Raw genomic sequence first — 8434 nt, forward strand, 5'->3', positions numbered from 1 at the left:
ATCTAATTGTTGTGTTACGTATATTTCCTTTAATTACTTCCCATAAGGTGTTTGGGTTCGCATCTTTATTATTTTGAACTGTATTGAATATTTCTTGTTTTATTTGTGTTTGGATATACAAAATTATATTGGTAATATTACACATGCTTTTATATATTATTGGTATGCGAAGAGTAATATATAAACAATAACAATGAAATTTATGTGGTTCTTTGCTTTTATAAAATGTATGCATATTGTAAGAATTAAAAACATTTTAAATTCTTAGTTTTTAAATTGTTAAAATATTTACTTGATATTTAGCGCGCTCTTATTTTTGGCGCTAAAAAGTATGGTGTCACGTTAACGTCGCCGCCTTTTTTTTACGTCGACGTCACATAATAAACTTCAGCCAGTAGAAAAACAAAAGTTAACGGCAACGGCCGATTGATAAGACAAACACATAATTATTCAGGATTTGAAGCTAAATAGATTATAAGACACCAAAGTTCGGTAAGAGTTTTGATATATCTTTTATTATACACGCTTATTTCATTTTGTTTTAAGTTATAATTAATAACATACGGTAGTTTAGTTTTTTATGTACTACAGGATATTAGATCTACATGATTTGAAAGAGTTAACATTTTGAACAGTTATCTATGTTTATGTTTATCTATGTTCATGTATTAGCAATTGTACTTTGATAACGATTTGAACCTGATATTTATTATTTTCATATCTCTATTAGTAGAGAATCGCCATGTAACGCCATGAATAAACGTGTTGAAACCGGCGCATCTCTCGAGTGTTGTAATTTAATAAATTGACGATCCCAAATCCCGAACAATTCTCGAACTGTCAACGAAATTAAATATATAAAATCCACAACATGGACGTTACAACAGCGAAGAAAATTCGAGCCGCACATCTTGGACAGTTTACCAAATTATACAAAGAACTAGAAACACAGATGTTATCACCAGAAAACGCAATACGAATGAGGGAGCTATTCGACCGACTGTGCGAAAAATATGAATAATTCAAAACAGTGCATTTCCAGTACTTCTTTGCGAAGACCCGGAAACCAAAGTAGCACTGCAAGAAAGTTTTGAAAGTTGTAAAACCAACTTTGTGGAATTCAAATATGCGATACTCGCAATGGACCCTCACGGAAGTAGACTCTCTATCAAGTGCTGCATCATCAACATCTAGGTTAAAACACGCGAAAGTGAAACGGCTGATCGCAGAACAAAACCTTAAAACGTTGAAAGTACAGCAATCTTTAGAGAGAGAAAGGCTTAAATTAGAATCCTTGCAAAAGGAGCTACAGGATAAGACACGTCTACTTGCACAAGAAAGCGTCGTGGCGGAAGCGAAATCTGTATTGGCAGACGAAGGTACGGTGATACACGAATACGACGTACATCGTGAACACACTTCACCGATTATTGAAACGGACAGAGCTTCCACATCACGTCGATTAAACGGTGGTTTCACGGACAATCGCAACGCAGCAGACGAACCTTCCAGTGAGCGCGTTAGCGTGACGCAGCGAGATAGCAGACACAGTGCTTCCGGTATGGACGTTGAGAGACGTGCTTCAATTCTTCAAGAAGGGTTTAATTTGCCCAAACCCGAATTATTATCATTTAGCGGTTCTCCACTTGACTATTGCAAATTTATAAAGAACTTCGAGACAAATGTAGAGTGCAAAGTAGGTGATAATAGACTTAAGTTAAGTTATTTGATACAATATTGTACAGGTGAAGCGAGGTCATGCATAGATGATTGTGTTTTGTTAGACGCAAAGGTAGGTTATAGCAAGGCTAAATCGATTTTGCAGTCTCGCTATAGAAGGCCGCATGTTATAACAAGAAGTCACATTGATAAGTTGTTACACGGTCCTCCAGTAAAGGCCTCTGATGTGAATGAGCTTTCCAAAAAAGCGCTTGATATGCAAAAATTCCAGATTACACTTCAACAACTAAGATTTTTGTCTGATATAGATAACTCATAGAATTTGAGGCGAATTGTTAGACGTCTCCCTATGCTTTTGAGATCTAGATGGGCAGAAATAGCACACTCTATTTTTGAGTTAGGCAGATAACCTAGATTCTTTGATTTGACAAAATTTGTTGATGAAAGGTCACGAGTGGCTAGCTCGGTGTATGGTGTAGATGTTGTACAAGGAAATGTCCTAGACAGTAAACCGCCTCATGGTCCGTCAGGTAATATTATTAAAGGGAAAGTCGCTACCCTTTCTACATCCACAGAAAGTCAAGCACATGGATATGATAGAAAATGTTATTGATGTTCAGGTGCATGTACAGACCTAACGTCTTGCGATAAGTTCAAAAGTATGTCTTTAGAAGATAGAAAGAAGTATGTCGCAAAATGCAAACTATGTTTTAATTGCCTTAAACGCAATCATATGTCACGAAACTGTAGACGTGACAAAATGTGTACATTGCGAGCGAAAATGATTATACATCAGCTCTGCAGAAAGAAAAAAGGCTGGGATGATGTAATACCACAGACAGTGCAAGACGACTGGAAACGCTGGATAGCAATCTTACCTTGTTTGGAGAATATTCGAATAAACCGATGTTACCAACCGAAAGACTTCGATGAAATCAAGAATATTCAGTTGCACGTGTTCAGTGATGGTTCCGAGGCGGGCTACGGCGCATGTGCATACTAACGATTAGTAGATCAACGTGATAGGATCGTTTGCAAGCTTGTAATAGGAAAATCACGACTCGCCCCGATCAAGCAGTCATCTATACCTAGACTTGAGTTATGTGGAGCCGTAGTGTCGTGTAGACTGTACGCCATGATCACAGATGAACTTGACATTAAGATTGACCAGGCGGTTTTCTGGACTGATTCCATGATCCTACTGGGATATATCAACAATACAACACGCCGTTTCAAGACATTTGTTGGAAACAGACTTAGCCGTATTCATGAAATGACTAAACCTGAACAGTGGCGTAATGTTGACTCCGATCCAACCCCGCAGACTTAGCATCGAGAGGCATTGATCCCTATGACGTTAGTAGTTTGAAGACTTGGCTTGACGGACAAGATAGCCTGCTGCACGATGAATCGAATTGGCCTTGTTTACCAAATAAACCGGAAGTAGCGGCAGAAGACTCGGAAGTCAAGCAACACCACCGCATCGTACACCGGAACAAACATCGACGACTTAATCAACCACTTTTCTGACTGGAACAAGTTACTCAGAGCGGTTGCCTGGCTACAGAGGTTCAAAGTATTATGCAGACGACAAACATCCTCAGATGCAGTAGAAAAAAAAACGTGGAGATCTCGTCCCAGTCGAAACACAGAACGCTACACTTGCAATATTACGACATGTACATAGGGCCCATTTTATGCAGGAAATTGAAGACCTTAGAAAAGGCAATCCTGTGAAGAAAAATAGCAGATTAGCTTTGCTTAATCCAATTCTGGTAAACGGACTCATTCGGATGTCTGGAAGAAAACTTCCCATAGATAATGACAAAGCCCAAATTGTCCTTCCACATGATGATCACGTGGTAGAGCTAATAATTCGCCATTGCCATAACAACAATGGACATGTAGAAATACACTATGTACTTGCTGAAATACGAGCGAATTACTGGATACTACGTGGTCACAGAACTGTCAAGAAGACCATTGGAAAATGTATTGTTTGCAAGAGACAGCACGGTCCGTTTATCACCCAGCAGATGGCACCACTTACCCAAGAGCAGACGACACCTGTCAAACCTCCGTTTACATTCGTAGGCGTGGACTTCTTTGGAACATTGATGGTAAAACAACGTAGATCCAGCGTTAAAAGATATGGTTGCCTGTTTTCCTGTTTGACAACAAGATCGGTCCATATAGAAATAGCGCACAGCTTGACCACTGATTCGTTTTTAGCGGTTTACCAACGCTTTACAAGCAGACGAGGATATCCTGAAAAATTGTTCAGTGATAACGGTACCAATCTAGTCAGCGGAGATAAAGAACTGAGGAAATCTATAGAAGAGTGGAACCAGTCAAAGATCGGAAGATATTTGTTACAGAACAAAGTAGAATGGAAGTTTAACGCACCATATGGAAGCAACATGGGTGGAGCATGGGAGCGCATGATCAGGTCTACGCGCACGATATTGAAATCCCTTGCCAATGAACAGCTCTTAACAGACGCAAAAATTATTAACATTGATTGCTGAGACCGAAAGGATTATAAATGACAGACCTATCACCCCTGTTAGCAACGATCCAAAAGACATCTCAGTATTGAAACCAAGCATGCTACTATTAATGAAGAGTAATCTCAGTATACCAAGAGGAGTTTTCTATGCAGATGACACATACAGCAGAAGATGGTGGAAACAAATACAATACCTCAGCGACGTCTTCTGGAAACGATGGGTGAACGAATACTTGCCAACTCTTCGAATTCGCCAAAAGTGGCAAAGGAAAACCAGAAACTTACAAGCCTGTGACATAGTACTGGTCGCAGATGACAACATCCCCAGGGGGAAGTGGCCACTAGGCAGAGTGACCGAAGTATTTTTGGGCAGGGATGGGCTTGTACGAAAATGTAAAGTGCAAACTAGAAGCACAAATCTTTGAAGACCTATAACAAAGTTATGTTTATTAGAGGGCACTGATTAAGATGTTTAAATACACAATACTTTTCTCAGATTTGGCTTTATGGTATTTTGAATTTTTGATAGTTTTTTTATAGAACATAATATTGTACATGACTTTTTGATAAGTGTATTTTGTATGGATTTTTGAATTTTGACTACTTTTTATGAGATGAAATTAAGAGAATTCATGGAAGGCACTGTAAGAATTAAATACATTTAAAATTCTTAGTTTTTAAATTGTTAAGATATTAACTTAATATTTAGCGCGCTCTTATTTTTGGCGCTAAAAAGTATGGTGTCACGTTAACGTCGCCGCCTTTTTTTTACGTCGACGTCGACGTCACATAACAAACTTCAGCCAGTAGAAAAACAAAAGTTAACGGCAACGGCCGATTGATAAGACAAACACATAATTATTCAGGATTTAAAGTTAAATAGATTATAAGACACTAAAGTTCGGTAAGAGTTTTGATATATCTTTTATTATACACGCTTATTTCATTTTGTTTTAAGTTATAATTAATTACATACGATAGTTTAGTTTTTATGTACTACAGGATATCAGATCTACATGATTTGAAAGAGATAACATTTTGAACAATTATCTATGTTTATGTTTATTTATGTTTATGTATTAGCAATTGTAATTTGATAACGATTTGAACCTGATATTTATTAGTTTCATATCTCTATTTGTAGAGAATCGCCATGTAACGCCATGAATAAAAGAGTTGAAACCGGCGCATTTCTTGAGTGTTGTAATTTAATAAATTGACGATCCCAAATCCCGGACACCTATCGCGGTTGCAATCAGAAAATATTGTATCGGAGCATATTCGGTTTGGAATTATTTGGATCCATATACTATAGTTGACGATCTTCTATTTCACGCTTTATTACAAAGTAGTATTGGAACCAAATGTTGCGGGGTTTATAAACACATCGTTAAACAAATACACATTTGTGTCCTGCGGTTAGGTAACGAGGCTGAAATGATTAAAAGTAATCTTAGTAAGCGTTTTGTGATTTATGAGCCAAAGTCGTTCGCTGCTTGATATAAATCAAACTGATGCATGAGCCGTTTAACTGTGTGATGTGTTAGGTACTTCGCTTTGCAAACAGTGCGACGCAGGATAAAAAACGGCCCGCTTTTTCTACATGTATACGATCTCAATAATCCAACTAGCAAGTGCCTGGCGGGTATTGAATGTATTAGTGTATACACTGGTGCATCATATCACAGGTATAGTTAAACAAGTCTTAAAATACAGGTTCTCAAGTGTTAAATACATTATCAAAATAAGTGATTTTCCAAAAGCATATACAACGTTAAACACTCAATTTGTTATAGATAGGTATATGCTAAAATCAATAATGCAATACTTTAAAATATATAAATACTTGTCCTAAATATGTTTATACAAACACTTATCAAATATAAAGAAACTCTGTCAAAAACGGTATAAATATTATTTATGCAAACATGTTTGCATACTTTCGATGCAGCAATTGTGTGATGTAAATTATGTCGGGAAAGCCTACATTTGCAATAATCGGCGTTTGAAAAGTGTTTACAAACGGTTATATTTGTGTTATAAACATTAAATTTAATATGTGTACACTGGTCAAGGATTGTGTTCGGTTATTTCATAAAGTGTACGTTTATATTGTTACTTATTCGTCAGGCATGTATATTTCAACAAATAGTGAAATAATTTTCCAAAACAAAACTACCATCATGTTGTTGATCATGACTGATGTTTTATTGTAAAAACACACATGATCTACTTCATTGGGGTTGCATGTCAGTGGCATTCTCTTCAATTGAGAAGATAACAAATGCCTCAATCCTAGCCAACTTGCTTGAATCGCATAATTTAGCATTAAAGGTTTTGCAAAAAAAAATGTATGTCCATATTCCTTTTGCATTCCATTTGTTAGGACGTGTGTGAATCTTTGTGAAAATGAATGTTGGGGAAGAAGTAAAAATTTGATGCTAGGAGTTTGGTAAGTTAAGTGTTTAAAATCAATGGATGTTGAAAATTGCAAAGAAATACTTCTAAAAAAAATAGCATAACTATTTTGTAAACCTGCTTTCTTTTCGAACTGTATACACATTTCATTCCAAATTAAGATGGCATTTGCTAACGTTTAAAAAATTTGCCATGTTTTAAAACTCTATTTTGTTTAAACTGTTTAAGATTACAATAAACCAAAACTTTTCAGATGGAGGCAATCGGATTTCGTCCTTATTTGGGCATTATCCGTAGCTATATGTCACTTCATGCGTTGTTCCCAATTTAAAGCGAAACACATGTCAATTAAGGGGGCATTAATAATTGAAACACATGATGTCGTGTATCGGCCTGTATTGTATATGCCTCACAAAAATTAAGTTGCATTGTATCTCCTGATAATGTTTCTGAAGTGTCATTCAACCCATATAAAAACAATGGTTGCGTAGAAACATGTCAATTAAAGCATCGTTACAATTTGTAGGCGGAATATTCTCATTCAAATAATGTGAATTTGTCGGATTTATTGGGCCGAAAGATGCTCGTATTTAGTAAGTAGAAGACTCTATGTTATGTGTTGTTATTTAATTGTAAAGTCTGCTGCTGTATGAATTTTTTAAATGATATTTTCGTTTAGTCTTTTTTCAAATCTTACGGTTTGCTGTTTCAATAATAAACGTACACAAGTGAGTATGTTATAACTATATGTAACGATAATAATACTTGTTTGCTAGAGTAGACCACACGTATAATCCGAAGATTATTATTTGATATGAATATATCGCTGAACGTGGGCTAATGGGTCATATAAATAATAATGCTGCGCAATCGTTATCTCAAGCGGTGAAGTATTATTTAAAATTGCCAATCAAATTGTCTCATATTTTCACCAATGTTCATTCACGTCCGGTAATTTTTTCCAAAGCTTATTAAGCTTCATAGGGCATCAATATATGTACATATATATATATATATATATCCTTCGTTATCGTATAATTTTAAACAAACTAAAATATTTGCGTTATGGACATCGGAAAACTGGCAAAACTAACCATACTGCCCACTGCAGATTTTTCTAGACAAATATTAAATTATTAATATAATATTAAATTATGATCCGCGTCATGCGAAAATTACTAATTGGCATTGGTACATTTTGCTTAGGAGCTACCATGTCCGCTTACGGACCACGAAACTGTACTTTGACCGGACATCGGGGCTCCTTACAAGACTCTGACTTCTTAGGCTAGGCATATTGCATGAGGTAATGTTTTGCACGACGCGGCTATATGGTAACTATATTTTATGAAGTTAATTCAAGTAGCACAATCTTCATTTGTTTATACATGTATTAATACAAATTACGTAACGAACCTGGCTGATCTACGATACATATATACAAGGTTGCTAATATTCCGTCTAGGATTTATAAATACCAATTTTATGTTTACGGTATCGTATTATATTATTATCATATTATTAATAAATACTTCCTAGCCTAATTCAATATGGATACAAACTTATTATGGACCTTTCTTTACACAAGTTAAACAAAACCTTGACTGCACAGGTAGATGCTCAGTATATATTCATATTACATAATAAGTCAATACCATTTAAACTGCTTTCAGTAGAGTAAAAGAATACAATATAACAAAATCAACTGCATAAACCTGTAATAAGATTGCTGTATACATAACCGAGGAATATGATAAGATTTGATAATAATGGTTTGTGCTAAATTTATTATATAGGCTTTGTTTATCGTCTCCAAAAATAGTTTAA

Source organism: Dreissena polymorpha, chromosome 6 (genome assembly GCF_020536995.1).
Source record: "Dreissena polymorpha isolate Duluth1 chromosome 6, UMN_Dpol_1.0, whole genome shotgun sequence".
Taxonomy (NCBI): Eukaryota; Metazoa; Mollusca; class Bivalvia; order Myida; family Dreissenidae; genus Dreissena; species Dreissena polymorpha.